General features: G+C 37.8%; 1 protein-coding gene across 6 annotated transcripts in view; it reads right to left on the bottom strand.

Moving 5' to 3' along the window:
- Positions 1-18,787, bottom strand: part of FOXN2 (forkhead box N2) — a 72,773-nt gene extending 53,986 nt beyond the window's left edge. For 4 of the 6 annotated variants that reach the window (XM_031934156.1, XM_023223836.2, XM_023223837.2 and 1 more), the window contains exons 1-2: positions 18,602-18,777; positions 5,171-5,311 (exon numbers count right to left, since the gene is read on the bottom strand). The gene's annotated coding sequence lies outside the window, so the exon portion shown is untranslated. Of the gene's footprint in view, positions 1-5,170; positions 5,312-17,397 lie in introns of all 6 variants that reach the window. The other 2 variants (XM_031934155.1, XM_023223838.2) reach the window with 2 other exon arrangements.
- Positions 18,788-19,371: the final 584 nt, after the last annotated feature.

Raw genomic sequence — 19,371 nt, 5'->3', positions numbered from 1 at the left:
ACATATATTTCTCTCACATCCTAGTGAAGTCTAAGACAATACCCCAAAATAAATATGTTAATATTTCTGTGGCAAAATGTATATTCACACTAAGAAGGGGGTAAATAAAGACCACCAATACCCTTATATCCACTCAGATCATGTTTTACCACTATAAGGGTCAAGAAAACTTTTGGTTTCCAGAGGATTTTGGATTTCTAAATCATGGAAATGGACTTATCGATTTATTATCTGTTACAGAATGGAAAGCCAGGTAAATTTCACATAACACCACAGATCTGAATAAAATCTTAATAAGGGTAAAGAGCCCACCTTAAGGGACATGAATTTAATGCATAAACTTTCTGATTCCCCCACCCCCACAAATACTTATAAGTCTCTTTTTTGTCTATCTGTGGTTTAACAGTTGAGGATACAGAGTAAGTAACCTCCTGATAAGGAAATGTATTATGAATTACTATAATGTCAGAAGTACCTAAATGTGTATAGGAATTTTAAATATAGAAATTTAAATCTATATAAAATGTATATAGGAATTTTAAATGCTAAAGATAAAGTATTAGCTATATTGGACCACGATTATAGTATCTCCGCATCTAGTAATGTAGATAATAGGTACAGAAAGAGATGTATAAGAGATATACTATTCTGAAGAACCTCTTCTGGTTCCTTTCTAAGAGACTTCAAATCAGAAACTTCTTGCATCTACTACATGCATGGCTCTGTTGTCATAGTTAGAGTCTATGGTAAATATTATATAATTTATAAAATGAAAGCCTTCTTCCTTTAGAAAGGAATTAACATACATAATACTAGGAGATATTGGGCAGAAACTTGAGGAGGCAATATACTTGAAGTTGAAATTGTGAAGGATAAGGAACTTCATTAATTTAAAAATTCAAAAAGTAAAATCTAAATCATTTATCTTGATATTAATTACATCTGGAGACAGTGAAGCAAGGGATTATCAGCATGAGCTGTGAAGAAATATTGCCTGGGTTCAAATCTCAGCCCTGCCTTTCACTAAGCTATGAGACCTATCAATTTAGAATTATACTACTACTTACTTTCATAAGATTCTTAGTACAAATTAAACAACAAAAAGAAAGCACTTAGAACAGAGGTACAGAGTAAGTATACAATGAATACTAGCTGCAGAGACAGTAATGATGGTTATTACTATTATAAATTTTAAAATTATTAGCTTTCTTCCTAAAGTAGATGTATAAATATTATAACCTCCAAATATAAAAATTAGGGTACAAAATCAGTAACAAGGCTTTGTATTTTGAAGTTTTGAAATTAAAAAAATATTTGTCTAGTGTTAAGGATAGATCTCCCTCACGACCAATGACATCCACTGACGAGGTGGCCAAATGAGATCAGGACTTCTTGGAAGAGTGCCACAATACGTGTTTCATAATTTTCTCTATTATTCCACTTTCACTTCCTTATTATATTTGTCTCCATGCACTTTGCTTGCAGGTATTTTGCCAATCATGCAACATGATAGAACCCTTCTTCTAATCCTTGTAGTTTAAATAATCCAAAAGAACTTAAAACATACAAACTTTTAATATTTTGTTATTAATGGCCAAGAAAGGTCTAAATTACTTAATTAACAGCTTTGTCTGATCCCAACATTCTCACACACACACAAAAGAATTTATGAACAATAAAAATAACTATACTACCTCTGAAATAATCATGAGTTTTCACTATTAATGCCATTCTCAATAATAAAAAGAAAAGACACAGCAACAAATGTAATGGCATCATCAAAACTGGACAAGAATATAAATATTTCCTAGTTACATTCATTTGTATCCAATTAATTTAGAATGTACTATTCTGTTTCAGAATTCTTAAGTTAAAATACTCAAAATAATTTTCTATACATTTTTGAGATAATACTTTTAACAAATGAGGCAGATCTAAGAAAAATATATAAATAGCATGGTTAATTCCAGCCTAGCAGCTAGAGTACATTAAAAATATGGATATACGAATATAAAATTTATTTAGTGACCAAAAAAAATCCAGCTCAGTTCAGAAATTCTCAGGAACATAAAGGTTCTGAGTTTTTTTCTTTCTTTTTTTTTTTTTCTGGTTCTGTCACCCAGGATGGAGTGCGGTGGCATGATCATAGCTCACTGCAACCTCAAGCTCTTGGGCTCAAGTGATCCTCCCACCTCAGCTCCCTGAGTAGCTGGGACAACACACGTGTGTCACCACACTCAGCTAATTTTCTTACTTCTGTAGAGGCAGGGTCTCCCTATGTTGCTCAGGCTGGTCTCAAACTCCTGCGCTCAAGGATCCTCCTGCCTTGGCGCCTCCCTAATTATAAGGATTACAGGTGTGAAACACTGTGCCTGGCCAACATAAATGATTTTTAGTGTACTCTTTAATAACTTACATAGGTCCACAGCAAATAAAGCATAGCTGCAATTAACTCGGTTCGATTAATTATGAGTTCAATACCTTTAAAAAGTGCTTTTAAAGGTTTATTATTGAATCTCTTCATGCCACATTTTCAATTTTATTTAAGTTTCTATCTTACGTATACTATAGTTCTTAGGGTCCTAAATCTATGTTGTTTCTAAATAATTGTTTAATTTTTTAAAATTTATATTTCATCCATTATATTGTCTAAGAATTCTTACTGGGAAATAAAATATAGCACTGAGAAAAGACTCAGATCAAAACAAAATACAATAGTCAATTCTGGATAGCCCAAAGCAAACTTAGGCAAATTTAGTGTTTCCTTGTACCCTTGGGCCAGTCACTGAATATCTTTCCTTATTACCTCTTTGGGTAATGAAGAACATCAATTGTGCTATTTCTAATAAGCTTTACTACATGGAGTGAAAAAGAACCATGCCATCTGTTATTTCTACTAGAACTGGAAAGAAGTTGAAACCAACACTTGAATAACTGTACCAAGAGGCCTGAGGAAGACTGTAGCCAGTCCCAGGCTTTAAGCAAGAAATAATTAACCTCAAACTATATGGCTGCATCTAGCCTACAGATAAAATTGTTTCTCACCATTTTGACCCTACTACTCCAGCTTCTTACTTAAAATCAGTCTCATTAAATACTTAAACATGTGAATCCTGAAGCATCTAAAAATAGGATTTTTTGGTTATACTTAATTTAAAAGTTTACAATCTCTAATTCTTTTTAGGTGGTTTTAAGATATTTGGAAACTTTAACTGCATGTCATCAGCAAATCAATCAATTTCACAAATGTCAAAAGAGCAACCAGAAGGCAGGCATCATCTCAGATTTGTGGCTTTCTTATCCAATCACTCTCAAGTAACCAATATTAAAAAAACAAATTGAGTTAGGCTAAGATAATCCTAGTAAAGGGAAAGAGATAGTCATTCACTGAATTCAGATCACTAAACAATGTTTTTCACAGAAAAAGAAATGTCTACTACAGAGCTATGGCAAAGCCCAGAAATCCAAATGTTTGTGAATTTTATGGAAACTGCCTAGCAATTAGTTCAATTCTTCACTGCAATTTATTTAAGCTTTGCCACTAAGATTTAATATGTAATAAAATAAATTTCCATTCAATTTTCCTCTCCTTCCCTCACCTCCAATATTCTTAGGAATGAACCATATTTATTAATTATAATAAGGTACCATTTCTCAAGCCTGGAAGCCACAGCACTGTATTTCCCAGATTTATTCAAAAGTATAATCAGATTACAATAAACTTGACATAATATATTTTAGCAGTTTATAGATACTAATATTTTCTAAATCTGAAGACTTCCTCATTTTTAAAAAGGAAAACAATTTTTTATTTTTATTTTTTTCCTTGTAATTAAGGTTGGTTCTCACACTCAAAAAAGGAAAACAATTTTCTTCCTGTTAATTTGTCGAGTCAGTAGCAAAAATAAAGTCTAGTATTTACTGAACGTACATTATCTGCAATGCATTGTGTAATAAACTTAACAACCACTACAGCTTTAAAGATATTCTATAATCTCAGAATATCTAAAAACATTGGTAAATCTCATGTAAGAAAAAAAGCTATATAAAAGGAAGGAACTCACAACCTTTCCTACTGATTTAACAATACATTTTTGTTTTGATTAAGATTCTTCATTATAAATAATGTCTATCCCCATAAAATCCAATACTGAGATTACAGGGTAAAATCAAATCCCAAATGTACTGCAAAAAGATGTATATTTGATTATAATGCTACATGATGTCATGCATCCAGGAGAACTGAAGCATTATGGTCTCTTAGGGATAAAACTGCCTCTTGGTCATAGATTTAGGTGACACAGCATGTGATCCATTGTCTGTAAACAAAAAATGTGTGCAGCTGCATTTTCTAGTCAAGGGGGATGGGAGTGCAGAATACAAAAGGGTCAAAGATCTGTCTCGTGGAGAAATTGCTTCTCAAATGAGAGTAAAAAATGAAATAAAAGTGAGTGGGGGGAAAACCTTTCTCCAACTCATACTAAAAGCAGATACCCTTAAAACTAAAACAAAAGAAAAAAAAATATGTGTGGCAACCTTTCACTGAATTCACTTTTCTCCTATACTAACTTGCCCAGATTCAATTTGTAAACCATGTGTTTAGATGCCACTTCTATTTAAATATTAATAATTTTCTGTCAATTGTACATAGTATATAGACTTCCTCTACACAATGTTGTAGTATTTGTCTCAAAAAGAAAAGTGTAGTCATTCGTCCCTTTCTTGGGGAAGTTAAAATGAACCAATAACCTACCAACCTGATGTTTTCTGCATTAAGACCAAAACATTAAAATGAGTCCCTAGCACATAATCCTCCTCCCTTTCACAGAAACACGGATTTCAAAAAGCAGTACCACAAAAGATCGAAATTGAGTGAAAACTGTTTTAAGAAAAATGGTTATTTTTAATAAATGTTAAAAAAAATTGGCAACTAAATAATTCATAAACTTCTATTATCTCAAACATAGCACTTATATACCCGACATGTTACTAAATATGACAAAAAAGAACCACTACTAGCTCTTAGAGTAAATCTGACTTAGAAAACCCATCTACTTAAACTTCAGGATTGCTATCAATGCCACATCTAAACACAACTAAGTTAAAAGCAGAAAAAAACTGACAGCACAGAAATCAAAGAACAAAAATATAAGGAGAAAAATATACTTACCATCTAGAATCAGAAGTAATATCACCTGTACTCTAAGTCATACAGTGACCAATTATTAGCCAACCAGCACTTTGGTTTTCTGACAGACTTGTATAGTCAGCCCTCTGCATCTGTGGGTTCTGTATCCATGGATTCAACCAACTGCACATCAGAAATATTTGGGGGAAAAAAAGGTTGGTTGTGTCTGTAACGAACAGATATAGACTTTTTTTTCTTATCATTATTCCCTAAGCAATACAGTATAACAACTACTTATGTAGGATTTACATTGTATTAGGTATTATAAGTAATCTAGAGACTTAAAGTACAGTATATAGAAGGAAGTGGGTAGGTTATATGCAAATACTACACCAGGTAATACAAGAAACTTGAGCATCTCTGGATTTTGCTATCTTCAGGAGGTCCCAGAATCAATCCCCCATGATATCAACGGATGACTATATTGCATTTGAAAAACAACACTGAAAGGAACAAAGTTATAGAAACCTAAAAAGTCAACAGATCTAATGTCCTAAAGGACAAATTTGATTGGCATTTGAATATAAACAAGCGGTCTTGTCATCAAAATTTGTTTATGTATAATATTTCAATGCCTTCAATATAAGTCATTGTCATGCATTAAATCATCTATAGCCAATTGAATTGCTCCACTGAAAAGAAGCATCTTTTAAAAGTATATTCATGATCAGAAATAAATCTAATAAATGCAGACAATATCTTACTAACAGCCCTAATGTCAAATTTGGAAAGCAAGAGTAAAACTTAGGACTCTATACTGATTGGTTTAATATATTGATTTTATATGTAATTCTAAAAACAAAACAAAAATATAATTAACACAAAATTAAGTTGATTTTAAATAGGGTTACATTAACCTCATACGTACCCTGACTTAAAAATATATTTATGCTAAAAAATTATTAAAGATATTCATGTTATTAAAGACTATCTCCAGCTGGGCACGGTGGCTCACACCTGTAATACCAGCACAGCACTTCGGGAGGCCAAGGCAGGTGGATCACCTGAGGTGGGGAGTTCGAGACCAGCCTGACCAACATGAGAAACCCCGTCTCTACTAAAAATACAAAATTAGGTGTGGTGGCGCATGCCTGTAATCCCAGGTACTTGGGAGGCTAAGGCAGGAGAATTGCTTGAATCCAGCAGGCAGAGTTTGCAGTGAGCCAAGATCACGCCATTGCACTCTAGCCTGGGCAACAAGAGTGAAACTCCATCTCAAAAAAAAAAGACTATATCCAGATCATTTTAGAAAGTAACACTTTCTAAAATAAATGTTTCTAAATAAACTTACATGGAATGGAATATAACCTAAATTCTAAAAAGCCATTATCAACTGCAGCTACATATAGCTAAGTAGTCTAGTGGTCACTACTAAGCAGACATGGTTAGCAAGTGAGTGGATGTTAGTTCTATTTGCTACTATAAATACTGGAAAAGAAAACGACTAATTTTTTTTCTTTTTGGAGACAGATTAATGTTTGCAGTATTTTGTTTTGCTTTGTTTTTTTTTTGTTTTTTAAAAAACCTGTTGAGTTTGAGATGTTCGTGAGATATCCAAGTAGGACAGGCATTTGGGATATACATGATCTAAAGTTCAGGAAAGAGATCTGGTCTGGAGATAACTTTTGGAGTCATTAAATCTGAAATATCTCTCAAATCTGTCCACTTTTCTCCATTTTCACTGTCACAACTATAGCCTAGGTCAACATTATCTTTCATCCAGACCACTGCAAAGGTAGTATAGGTTGAATACTCACTCCTTATCAGAAATTCTTGAGACCAGAATGCTTTGGATTTGGGATTTTTGGGGACTTTGGAATATTTACTTGTATATACATGATGAGATACTTTACGGATGAGACCTAAGTCTAAACATAATATTCATTTGTTTCATATATATCTTATACAAACAGCCTGAAGGTAATTTTATTTTTCCCTTAGAGATGCTGAATAAACCATGTGTTGGTTTGAATAAACCATGCACCTGCATTTTGACTACAAACCATCACATTAGGTCAGGGGTGGAATCTTCCACTTGTGGCATCATGTTGGCACTCAAAAAACTTCAGATTTTGGAGCATTTCAGATTTTGGATTTTTGCATTAGTGATGCTCAACCAGTATACATGAATGGAAACTCCTATGGTGTGTTCTGCACAACCACACACAGTAGCTCCTACAGTATCTTCCTAAATTAAGTCTCCCTACACTTATGCCAGACTCTCTCTTAATTTGTTCTCTGTAATATAGCTAATGTAATACTGCAGAATGCAAATCTAGCAATGTCCCTTTCCCGCTTAATCCATCAAGGGGACCCTTAGGTCAAAATCCTTAACCTTGTATACAAGACCCTGCGATTTTAGCCATGCTCTAACTTTTCAGGACACATTTTTTGCCACCCTTTTCCTTGTTCTTTTCATTTCAGATATCTGAATACACCATGCTTTCTCCTCTCTCAGAGCCTATACACATCCTACTCCTGCCTGGAACACTCTTCATTCCACCTAACCCTGGCTAACTGCTATTTATTACTCGCACCACAGCTTGGAAATCTTGGGAGAAGAAGGTCGGGCACGGTGGCTCATGTCTGTAATCCCAGCAATCTGGGAAGCCAAGGCAGGCAGACCATTTGAGGCCAGAAGTTTGAGACTGGCCTGGCCAATATGGCAAAAACCCCATCTATACTAAAAATACAAATACTAGCTGGGCATGGTGGTATGTGCCTCTAATCCCAGCTAGTTGGGAGGCTGAGTCATGAGAATCATCTGAACCTGGGAGACACAGGTTGCAGTGAGCCAAAATCGCGCCACTGCACTCCAGCCTGGGTGACAGAGGAAGACTCCGTCTCAAAAAAAAAGAAATCTTGGGGGAAGAATTCTCTAAAATCCCAGAGTATGGAGGAGCCCCAGTTCTACTCTCCCACAGTGCGTTAACTTTTTGATAACAATTGCCACAGATGAGATGGTTTAATACATATCTTTCTTGACTAACTGAAGGCTTGATAAGGGCAGAGCTAGTTGTCTGTTTTGTTTATTGCTCAAATATTTGTTGTCTGGCAAATCTTGGCTCTAGTTCTGCTAGTACATAATTTTGCCATCTGTAAAATGAGATGTTAGACTTTATTATAATAATATAAATTCTAATCAAAACTGAAATTCAAATATTACTAGCTTTCCTATAGATACATACACGTGAGATCTACATTTCCCCTCTGTATCTATTCCACATACACTCACGTTATAGTCCATACATATTCACACATGTATGTGTACATTACAAATACACACACACAGAGAATGAAAGAGCTAGTACTTTCATAAATTAAAAAAAACTCATTGAATGCTTATTGGTAACAGGCATTGTTGTAAATACTTTACTAGTATTAACTCTTTTAATCTTATTCATAACAACCCTGTCAAGTAGTTGCCATTATTAGTGTCTATTTTATATGCAGAAACACATACAGAGAAAGATTAAACAGTGTGCTCCAAAGAAGTATGGCTCTAGAGTATACACTATTCACTACTACACTAGCCTGACATCCTGCCTAGATTGCTTTATAAGTACCAAAGACCAAAAACAAACAAGCAAAAATCAGTATGATTCAGTATCTACATCCTCAAGCTAATGCTTCTGTATTAGAAGTCAGTCCAAACTATACTAATTCTGTTCAAATACATTTCTCTACATGCTTGCTTTTGATATTCTAACCACTGGATTGTATACCTTCCCTATCATCATTCAGTCAAACCCTAATATTTAAGGTCTAGTAACAACTCCTCCACGTAATTCCCACCCCCAGCTTTTTTCTGTTAGAGTCTTTAAATCTCTCCATGTTCGAACTACATTTACATTTCTTCTTTTTACTGTAGTTATTTATGTTAAGAGAGCAAAAGAAACAAAAGACATGAGATCACTTCAGAAACACTAAAGTTATTTTATAAGATACTTAATACACACCAAGTCAAAAGTATTGTTAACCAAAGAAAGAAAATAGAAAACAATGGACTCAATATCCCTAAACAGAGTACTTCAAAAGCAAGCACAACCTGGCGCTAACTTGCTGCCAATTTCAATAGAAAAGAAAAATTATACCCAAACCATACCACATCAAGTTTTAACTAATCAAAGAAGCCATTTTAATCAAACTACATGAAATAAAAAAAAATTGAAAGATGAAATATGATATTCATTAAAATATTTACTTTTGGAGGCCAAGGCAGGCAAATCGTTTGAGGTCAGGAGTTCAAGACCTGGCCAAAATGGCAAAACCTGTCTCTACTAAAAATACAAAAATTAGCTGGGCAAAGTGGTGGGTGCCTGTAATCCCAGCTACTTGGGAGGCTGAGGCAGGAGACTCGCTTGAACCCAGTAGGAGGAGGTTGCAGCGAGCAAGATCGTGCCACTGTACTGCAGTCTGGCTGACAGAGTGAAACTCTGTCGCAAAAATAAATAAATAATAATTACTGAGCAATTTATCATTCACGTACAGAATACTATGCATTATACTATGTTTTCCGTTCTACTTTGTGATCTTTTCACTTTCTAAATTTCAGGTCTCTACTTACGAGATAGTTGATGATATCTGACAATAGTATAGCAAAAGAAAACTTTTAAAATATTATTTTAATTCCATCTGAACAGTATTTCAAAGTAGTAATTGAAGGAAGTCAACAGTAAATTAATTTGTATAAAAAGCACTACTAAATTTGATAGCCATATGCAAAAGAATGAAACTGGACCCATCTCTCACCACATACAAAAATTAGCTATAGAAAAGACTTAAATGTAAGACCTGAAACTATACTATAAAAATCCTAGAAGCAAACCTAGGAAAAACTCTTCCGAACGTTGGCCTCAACAAAGAATTTATGACTAAGAACTCAAAAGCAACTGCAACAAAATCAAAAACAGACAAATGAGACTTAATCAGCTAAAAAGCTTCCGCACAGCAAAAGAAATAATCAATAAAGAGACAACCCACAGAATGGGAGAAAATATTAGCAAACTATACATGTGACAAAGGACTAATATCCAGAACCTACAAGACACTCAACAAGAAAAACACAACTCTATCAAAAAGCGGGCAAAGGGCATGATCAGTTCCTTTTCAAGACATAAAGCAGTCAACAAACATGAAAACAAATGCTCAACATCACTAACCATCAGAGAAATGCAAATTAAAACTATTATGAGATACCATCTTCCACCAGTCAGAAAAGCTATTTATCAAAAAGACAAAAAATAACAAAGCTGGCAAGGATGTGGAGACAGGGGGAATGAGCATACACTGTTGGTGGGAATGTAAAGTAATACAGCCATTATGAAAAACCGTATAGAGGTTCCTCAAAAACTAAAATCAGAACTACCGTGACGTTTCAGGTGACAGAGAACTCTAATTACCTTAATTTGATCATTATATGTTGTAAACATGTACCAAAATATCACATGTACCCTGAAAAATATATTATAAAAAAGAAAAAAACAATATTTAAAAAATACTGATATACCAATAATAAACCTCCATTATGACTAAAGTCCACCTTATCCAATCCCTACACTTCGGAGAAAGTAAGTGCCTACTCTGTGTTCTCATAATACCCTTTGATGTATGTTTAGAAGAATATGTCTCATAATGCAATTATTCACTTACATGCATCTTATTCCTAGCACAGTATAAATGAAAGCATTCATACTTTCAAGAGATTGAATCCCAAAGTTACAAATAAAAAAAAAAAGAAACAGAGAATAAAATAACATCCCTATAAACAATAAAAGCAAGTCTGAAAGAGATGCTCATAGAAGAGATAAAAATGAACTCCTATTTCAAAGCAAACTTAAAAAAAATTATATGAGAAATACATATATCAGATATACATAGTATTATATATATATCAAATATATCAGAATTAGAAAAGCTCAGAAGAAATGAGGTGCTCAAGAAAGAATTTAAAATAAAAGGGAAAAAATCATTTTAGAAATGAAGACTTAAAGGATTACGAGAAAAAATGTATTGGATAAAATCTTAGAGAAACAGAAGGTGTAAAGAAAGAAAGCTTAATGAAAAATAAAAAAAGGAGGGGGGAGTGCAAGAATCTGCATGAATGTGAGCATGAGCAAGAAAGCAGGCTTAACTATAGCATCTAGGGATACATACTTGAAAAATAAAACCAAAAACGTAATTCATTTTCAGAAAAACCAGGACAGTGCTTACTTTTTAAAGGACAGGGTTACACAGGTGCTAGCCTTATAATTCACTAAGTTACACATTTGTTTTGTGTGGTTTTCTGCATTTGTTTCACTTTACAATTAAAAAAAAAAATTTAGGAAAATAAACTGCTGCTGACATTAATTTAAAACTACCTCTAGCCCAGGCACAGCAGCTCACACCTGTAATACGGGCACTTTGGGAGACCGAGGTTGGCAGATCACCTGAGGTCAGGAGTTCAAGACCAGCCTGGCCAACACAGTGAAACCCAACTCTACTAAAAATACGAAAAAATTAGCCAGGCATGGTGGCTCATTCTGGTAGTCCCAGCTACTCCCAAGGCTGAGGCAGAATTGACTGAACCCCAATGGCAGAGATTGCAGTGAGCCGAGATCACGCCACTGCACTCCAGGACGGGCAACAAAGCAAGACTCCGTCTCAAAATAAAAAAGGAACTTACTTGCTATTATAATTATGTATAATTATTTGCTTACAGTTCTATCTCAGCCACTAGACCTGTAGTTCTCAAACTTTCAATGTTATCCCACAATAAGAAATGTATTTTTTTCATGGAGACCCACAATATATATACATATATAACTAAAACAAAAATTTCATGAAATAATACTTTTACCCTTACCATATATAATGTACTAAAATTTATTTAGATTGTTTTCTAATAAAAGCTGGTCACAATTTCATGAAACAATACTTTTACCCTTACCACATAAAATGTACTAAAATTTTTTTAGATTGTTTTTTAAGAAAAGCTGGTCACAATTTTCCACCCCAATTCAGTCACCCATTTAAAAAATACTACACTAGAATCTAAATCCTTGTTGGCAGAACTCAATACATTCATTTATATGCTCTAGTACAGACCATAACATGTAGTGAACATTTAAATGTTTAAATCAATGAATAAATGTAGTAGATGCTGTATTAGAAAACTGAAACGGTATCTTCATTGCTTTGGGGCAAGTTAAAAAAAAAAGAGAAAAGTGAAACAGAAAGGCTCTCAAGTCAAATTGACCGACCATCCACCAACATACTAATGCAATCTCTGACAAATGACTGAACCTCCTTGAGTCCCAGGGAATAACACCACTTACTTAACTTGCTAAAACAATAAAGTACCAACATTCCTGCCACAGAGTAAGCATTCTATAAATACTAGTTTCTCTCCCTATCTTGTATTCTTCCCTACTCCTTCTTAGGAACAGATCAAGATGTAAGCATCTCATCCTAACAAATACTCATTTTTTTAAAGACTTCAGATTTTAGTACAAAGATTAATGATTTTTTTTCAAGTCTGAGAGATTTGGGTAAATACCCAGTATTGCATTTACACAATTTCTCATTATCTGTTTATGAGAATATGACACTCCTTACAGCATTATTGATAATTAAATTATGGCCAGGTGCAGTGGTTCATACTTGTAATTCCAGCACTTTGGGAGGTTGAGGTGGGCAGATCACTTGAGGTTAGGAGTTCAAGACCAGCCTGGCCAACATGGTGAAACCTCATCTCTACTAAAAATACAAAAATTAGCCAGGCACAGTGGTGTATGCCTGTAGTCCCAGCTACTCGGAAGGTTGAGGCTGGAGAATTGCTTGAACCCGGGAGGCGGAGGTTGCAGTAAGCCGAGATGGAGCCACTCACTGCACTCCAACACGGGCAACAGAGCACAACTTCATCTCAAAAAAAAATTAAATTATATACTCATGTGTCCAGTATAATATAACCATGCCAGTACACAGCAGACACAATAAAGATTGCAGTTGTTGCTATGATTATTAATAATCGTTGTTCAATCAGCATAGAAAGAGGTAGTATTTAAACTGAATTTTTAAGGATGGAAGGGTTGGATAAAGGCATGGTGCAGTCAAAAGGATCAGTAAAATCTTAATTATAAGAAATCTCTTCTCCTTTTTTTCCTATTTCCTCTTGTAAGGAAAAGAAAAAAACTACAAGGATATAAATGTGTCAATTTCCACAATTCTCTATCTCCAAGGTTATATACAAAACTCAGAATAACCACACTAACCTGGTATCAATACAAAATTTGAATGTAAATATTGGCCCAATGAGGTGGCTCACGCTTAAAATCCCAGCGCTTTGGGAGGCTGAGGTAGGAGGATCCCTTGAACCCAGGAGTTTGAGAACAGCCTGGGCAACATAGTCAGACCTCCCCTCTACAAAAAAATAAATAAATAAATAAATTAGCCAGGGGTGGTGGAGCGTCCCTGTGGTCCCAGCTACTTGGTAGGTGAGGCAGGAGGATAACCTGAGCCTAAGAGGTGGAAGTTGCAGTGCACTGTGATTGTACCACTGCACTCCAGCAGGGTTGAGGAGTGTGACCCTGCCTCAAAAAAAAAAAAAAAAAGAATTTAAATATATAAAAATTCTGTTCAATGAGCTATACAATTTAAAGTGTATTAATGACATATTTTAGAAAGAATTTCAATTAAGAGTTCAAAGTAAGAGTGTTTTGTAGTTAACCCAGTTTACCAGAAAAATATTAACTGGAATCTTTACTTAATAAGTCTTTAATAAAATTTTATTCTCCAATAAAATTGGTATTATTTAGTTAAAAACATTCCCAAAAACATTTCCAACGTTAGGATGGCAGCACTGTTCTACTCTTCTATTAAATACGCAGTAAATTCCCTCCAAAAACGTTTATTATCACTTTGAAAACTTTAGTTAATGTTTTTTATTTCCTCAGCCTCATTTTCTTTTTCCATAAATAAATAAGCATGGCTTCTCATAGAGAGACCAGGGTCCCTGTTGTTTTCCCCATGTGTTTTCTCCAACACACCTTTCAAAAAACTTCTCAGAAAAAAAAAAAGCTTTTGAGCGGCAGAAGCACCAATACCTGTAAAAATACTAGCAAGAAGGCAAGAATTTTCTTCTAACACCTGTAAACATTTTTAAGATAGGAAGATAGTTAACAGTAATTAAACTATCCCAGTGATTTAACAGTAATATATCTACTTGGGAAGAATCAAAGTAATTTTCCATTATCTGTGCTAGGAGCAAAGAGATGTCTATTTTTATGGTACGTCTGTTTAAACTTTATGCTAATAGCATATATTCTAAATGTTTACTCAAGAGCTTTTATTATTTAGCCTTTTAGAGCTTTAGTAATTTTATGTTTATAAACTGTCAACAAAATCAGGACCTAAGGTGAGGAGACACATCCTATGTGATATTTAAATCAGGCAGGCTCCAGAAGAAGAGAAATGTCTCTCTTGCTCACCACTGTATTCTTAGCAACTACATACAATAGATACTAAATAAATATCTGTCCAACTTTAAATATTCGTTTATAGAAAGGAAAATTAGGTTGAGGGAAATTAAAAAACACATGAATCAAAATTAGGTTAAGGCTTTTGAGTATGGCACGTACTTAGCGACTTGCTTCGTACTTAGCGACTTGCTTCCAGAAGAGTAGATTGGAAGGAGGCAGGAAAGTGGGCGAAACTCCACAAAGACCTCAACCACATGATCAAGGTAATTATCATCAGTTTTATCATGTTGTTAGTTTGTATCATTGATATGATGTGATGAGGTTGGCACTTCATCTATGTTATCTTCCTCCCTAAAACTCATAATCCCAGTCTAATCATCAGAAAAATACCAGATAAATCTCAATTAAGGGATATTCTATAAAATGTCTGACAAGTACTTCTTTAAACTGTCATAGTCATCAAAACAAAGAAAAGTCACAGAAAGTGAAATTCTGGAACAAAAAAAAGACATTAGGGAAAAATTAGTGAAACTGGAATAAAGTATGTAGTCTAGTTAATAGTACTGTAACAATTTTGTTTCCTTAATTGTGACAAATGTACCATTGCAATGCAGGAAATTGAACAGGTGAAACTGGGTGAAGTATACTCTGTCTACTAGCTTGCAACTTTTCTGTAACTATAAAACTATTCTAAAATAAAAAGTTTATTTAAATAGAAAAGTTAGGATAAGGGAAATAAAGTATATATGAATCAAAATCCCTTAGAAGCAAATAATAATAAACATTCTTTTGATTCCTTTATCTTTAGTGAAAGGACAGGGATAGCATTCTCATTTATGAAATAAAATTACTAATAAAACAATACCATAAGCTGGGCGTGGTGGTTCCCACCTATAATTCCAGCACTTTGGGAGGCTGAGGCAGGTGAACACCTGAGATCAGGAGTTGGAGACCAGCCTGGCCAACATGATGAAACTCGGTCTCTACTAAAAATACAAAAATCAGCCAGGCGTGGTGGCGGGTGCCTGTAATCCCAGCTACTACGGAGGCTGAGACAGGAGAATCACTTGAACCCGGGAGGTGGAGGCTGCAGTGAGCCGAGATGGCGCCACTGCACTCCAGCATTACTATAAGCATTGCACACATCTGTAGCATTAATTTTGAAGTCACATATGACCAAAGCAAAAGCTCCTTTAAATGTTAGTTTTCCAAAGCATCAGTCTTTGTTCTCAACCCTTCAAAAATTCTTTTTTTGTGTGAGACGGAGTCTCGCTCCGTTGCCCACGCTGGAGTGCAGTGGCATGATCTCAGCTCACTGAAACCTCCACCTCCTAGGTTCAAGCGATTCTCCTGCCTCAGCTTCCCAAGTAGCTGGGACTACAGGCACGCCCCACGAGGTCCAGCTAATTTTTGCATTTTTGGTAGAGACAGGGTTTTGCCATGTTGGCCAGGCTGGTCTCAAACTCCTAACCTCAGGTGATCCTCCTATCTCAGCTTCCCAAAGTGCTGGGATTACAGGCACGAGTTAAGCAATCCGTTTTTCAAGAGATGAGAGTCTGGCTACATTATCCAGGCTGGAATTGAACTCCTGATCTCAGGAGATCCTCCTGCCTTAGCCTTTAAGTATTTTATGACCTCATTTACTTTTCTTTCTCAACTAAAAATTGCTCTCAGTGGTTAGCACATATACTTATTTATCAATTGTATTGTCTTTTCTGCCCTGAGGCCTAGATACCACTTCAATATCTTTATCTATTGAGCACCATTGTTATGGGGTAATTAAAATCCCAATAAAATGGTGTTGCTATAACTTCTCTATACAGTTCTTCTTGCGCAGATTTTAAATGGTTCCTGTGGTTTAACATTCTTCAAGTAAAACTGATTCAAATAAAAACATACATTACAGAAATAATTCAAATCTACCAAAGCATTCGCAAAATGAAACAATGCATTAGTAAACAAAGATTGTCCTTAAATTCAAAAATTTTCCAAACTCTCCAAAAGTCTATTTTTTATCTTCAACTCTTTGACCTTCTACTTTTATATATTCTAAAAATTATATTTCATTCTCTTAAAATCAGTTCATGTTAACATTCATACTAACTTCACATTTTTTCAAAAAAAAGCCTTAAAAAGTACACATATACACCAATCAAATCACTACTTCATCCCTAAAAAAGTATTTTCACTGGTAATTTTATTTACATATGTTTAGATCACAATTTTTATGTAAAAAAGAAACAAAACCTGAGATATTTCTAAAACTATCAAAAAGAAATCCTCCAGATAATGCAATTATTTCTGACTACATTAGAATCTCTCATTAATGGTTTGAAATTCAAGTAATATTTTTTCCCAAAGTTGGCAAACTCCATAATGCTCTATATCTACTATTCCCCATCACTCCATGATGGTACCTAATAATGCTGAGGTTTTAAAGATGGATCATCAAAACAGCAGAGAATGGCAAAAAACGTCAGTATACACCTTAGAAGTTCTGCAAGGTAACAGAGGTAAGTCTTAAGATTCGGATGGAACAGGTACAGGCATTAATGGCTCAGCTTCCTTCTCTTCGCCATCTAAGAAAGCACCAAGATAAATGTACAAGCAAAGCGACAGCACAGTTACAAAGCCCCTGGCTACCAGAGAAACCTCAGCCCCTAGTGCCGCTAGTGCACTCTATTACACTCAGCCGACCACGTGGCTGTCACAATCAGAAAAAAGATACGAGAAACAGCTTCAACTAACCTGGAAATACTTAACCGCCCTCCTCCCCTCACCTAGGAGTTGGGGTGGAAGAAAGTCTGTGTCATTTCTTTGCAGCTAAAACTCTTTTCCCAGTAGGAAGAAAATGAAGTTCAGAGACTGCTGTAAGGAGACTTTAAAGCAGAAATCCAGTGCAAGAACACTGCGAGAGTGTGGCTGCTTCTGGCTCCTCAGCGAAGCAGACACCCCAACTCCCGAGAGCTGCGGTGGGAACACAGGCATTTTGCAAAGGTGCAAAAGGGGGTGGAGTTAAGGAGGAGTGGAGGATGGAGTACGGAACACATGGACCTGGGCTGCTTTCCCCTAACTACCACCGTCCTGCCGGGTTCCATACAGGCTGCTGCTGCAGTGGGGCAAACTCGGAAGGCTGAAGGGCCTCTCCCACCGCTGACCTCTCACCTTGCCAGGAAAGAGAGGACTGAAAGGCAAAGGTAACCACGGCCCCAAAGGAGGCGGCGATCAGGAAGTGTCCATATTGCAGCACTGAAACATTAGCTCCTTCCCAAGACAGCCACCCTCGGAGGCCCCCAAGAGGCGGTGGAGGGGCAAGAGGGTGCTGGGGTCGCCCCACTCCACACACACACCCAGAACCCGCCTCTGCCCACCACAACGCCTGGCCGCCTCCGGCACCTCCCCGGGCACTACTTGGCGGGGCCCACCCAGTCCCAACAGGGGCCGAACGAGGACTCCGAGCCCGGCAGGTCTCGCTCCACTTCAAGCCAGGAGAGGGGGCGTTGCAAAGGCTCCGAGGTGCTTCGGGTACTTTCCTAACCGCAGATTCCAGTCCCAAGCCGAGCTCTGAGGGTCCTCGGGGCCCCCTCCACCCCTTCCCGGAGAGACGACACCCTTCGCCGCGGTTTCCGCCGCGCGACAGCCCCTCCCGGGAGGTCATTACCTCTCAGGAAAAACTCCTAACTCCTCACAAGCCACACTCCCCTCAGTTCGACATCCCCCGGAGCCCACACACCACCCGATACGCGCGCCGGGGACAACCCCGCGCCGGCGCAAATTCCTCATGGGACAAAAATGTCCGGGCGCGTCACGGGACAGCCGCCTCCGCGCCCCACGCCTGGCGCGGGTCGCTTGCGCTGCCTCCGCGCCCGGGAGCTGCGCCGCGGGCTGAGGCGGGGAGCGCCGATCCGGGGCGGCGCCGACCCAGGAGGGAATGGCTCCGCTCGGGACTCACCGTCAGCTCGGCCGACCGGCCGGGAGGCAAGGGACGGGCCAGGGAAGACACAATATGGCAGAGCCCCGCAGCTGCTCCCTGAAGCTTCCAGCAGTCGCCTCCGGGAAGACGCGGCAACGAGCAGGCAGCAGCAGCTGCAGTGGCGGCTCCGGCAGCACCACATCCCCCTCGCGCTCGCTTCCTCCCCCTCCCTCTCCTTCCCCTTCCCCGCTGCCATGGCAACGCGGCGCCAAGGAGATTAGCCCCGCCTCTCCCTCCAGTCCCGCCTCCCGGGACCCAGAGGAAGGGGGCTCGGCCGACCGCTCCTGGTTCCCGCCCACCTCCTACCGAAGGGACGGGCCTGGGATCCGGCTGGCTGCCCGGCACGGCGGCTGGGGTGGGGGTGAAATGCAGAGTCCGGAAGGGCGGGGCTCACACGGAAAGCAGGGCGGAGGCGCTGTAGGCCGGTGTGGGTTTCGGGCTGAGCAGGGCAGGGGAAAGCGGGAAAATGGAAAGGCCTCGCCTGTCCGAGGAAGGACCTATAGGAGTGCGGCGGCGGCGCGGCGCGGCCGCTGAGTGGCCGAGGAGGCGCGGGGCGGGGCTAGGTTGCCGCAGGGCAGGACGGCCCTCGTTGCCTGTGCCCCGACTGCTTAGACCGGCCTCGACACCCCAAGTTACATGGGTTTCCGCAAGAGCCTTCCGCTATTGCCCAGGCGCTTTAGCGCTTTAGGAACGGTAAAGCATTGCTGTAACTTAAAATAGTGTTACTCTTGCTTGACTGAAATGTTCTG

Source organism: Piliocolobus tephrosceles, chromosome 15 (genome assembly GCF_002776525.5).
Source record: "Piliocolobus tephrosceles isolate RC106 chromosome 15, ASM277652v3, whole genome shotgun sequence".
Classification (NCBI taxonomy): domain Eukaryota; kingdom Metazoa; phylum Chordata; class Mammalia; order Primates; family Cercopithecidae; genus Piliocolobus; species Piliocolobus tephrosceles.
The sequence above is the reverse complement of the archived record's forward strand: the minus strand, read 5'-3'. Positions and strand labels throughout refer to the sequence as shown.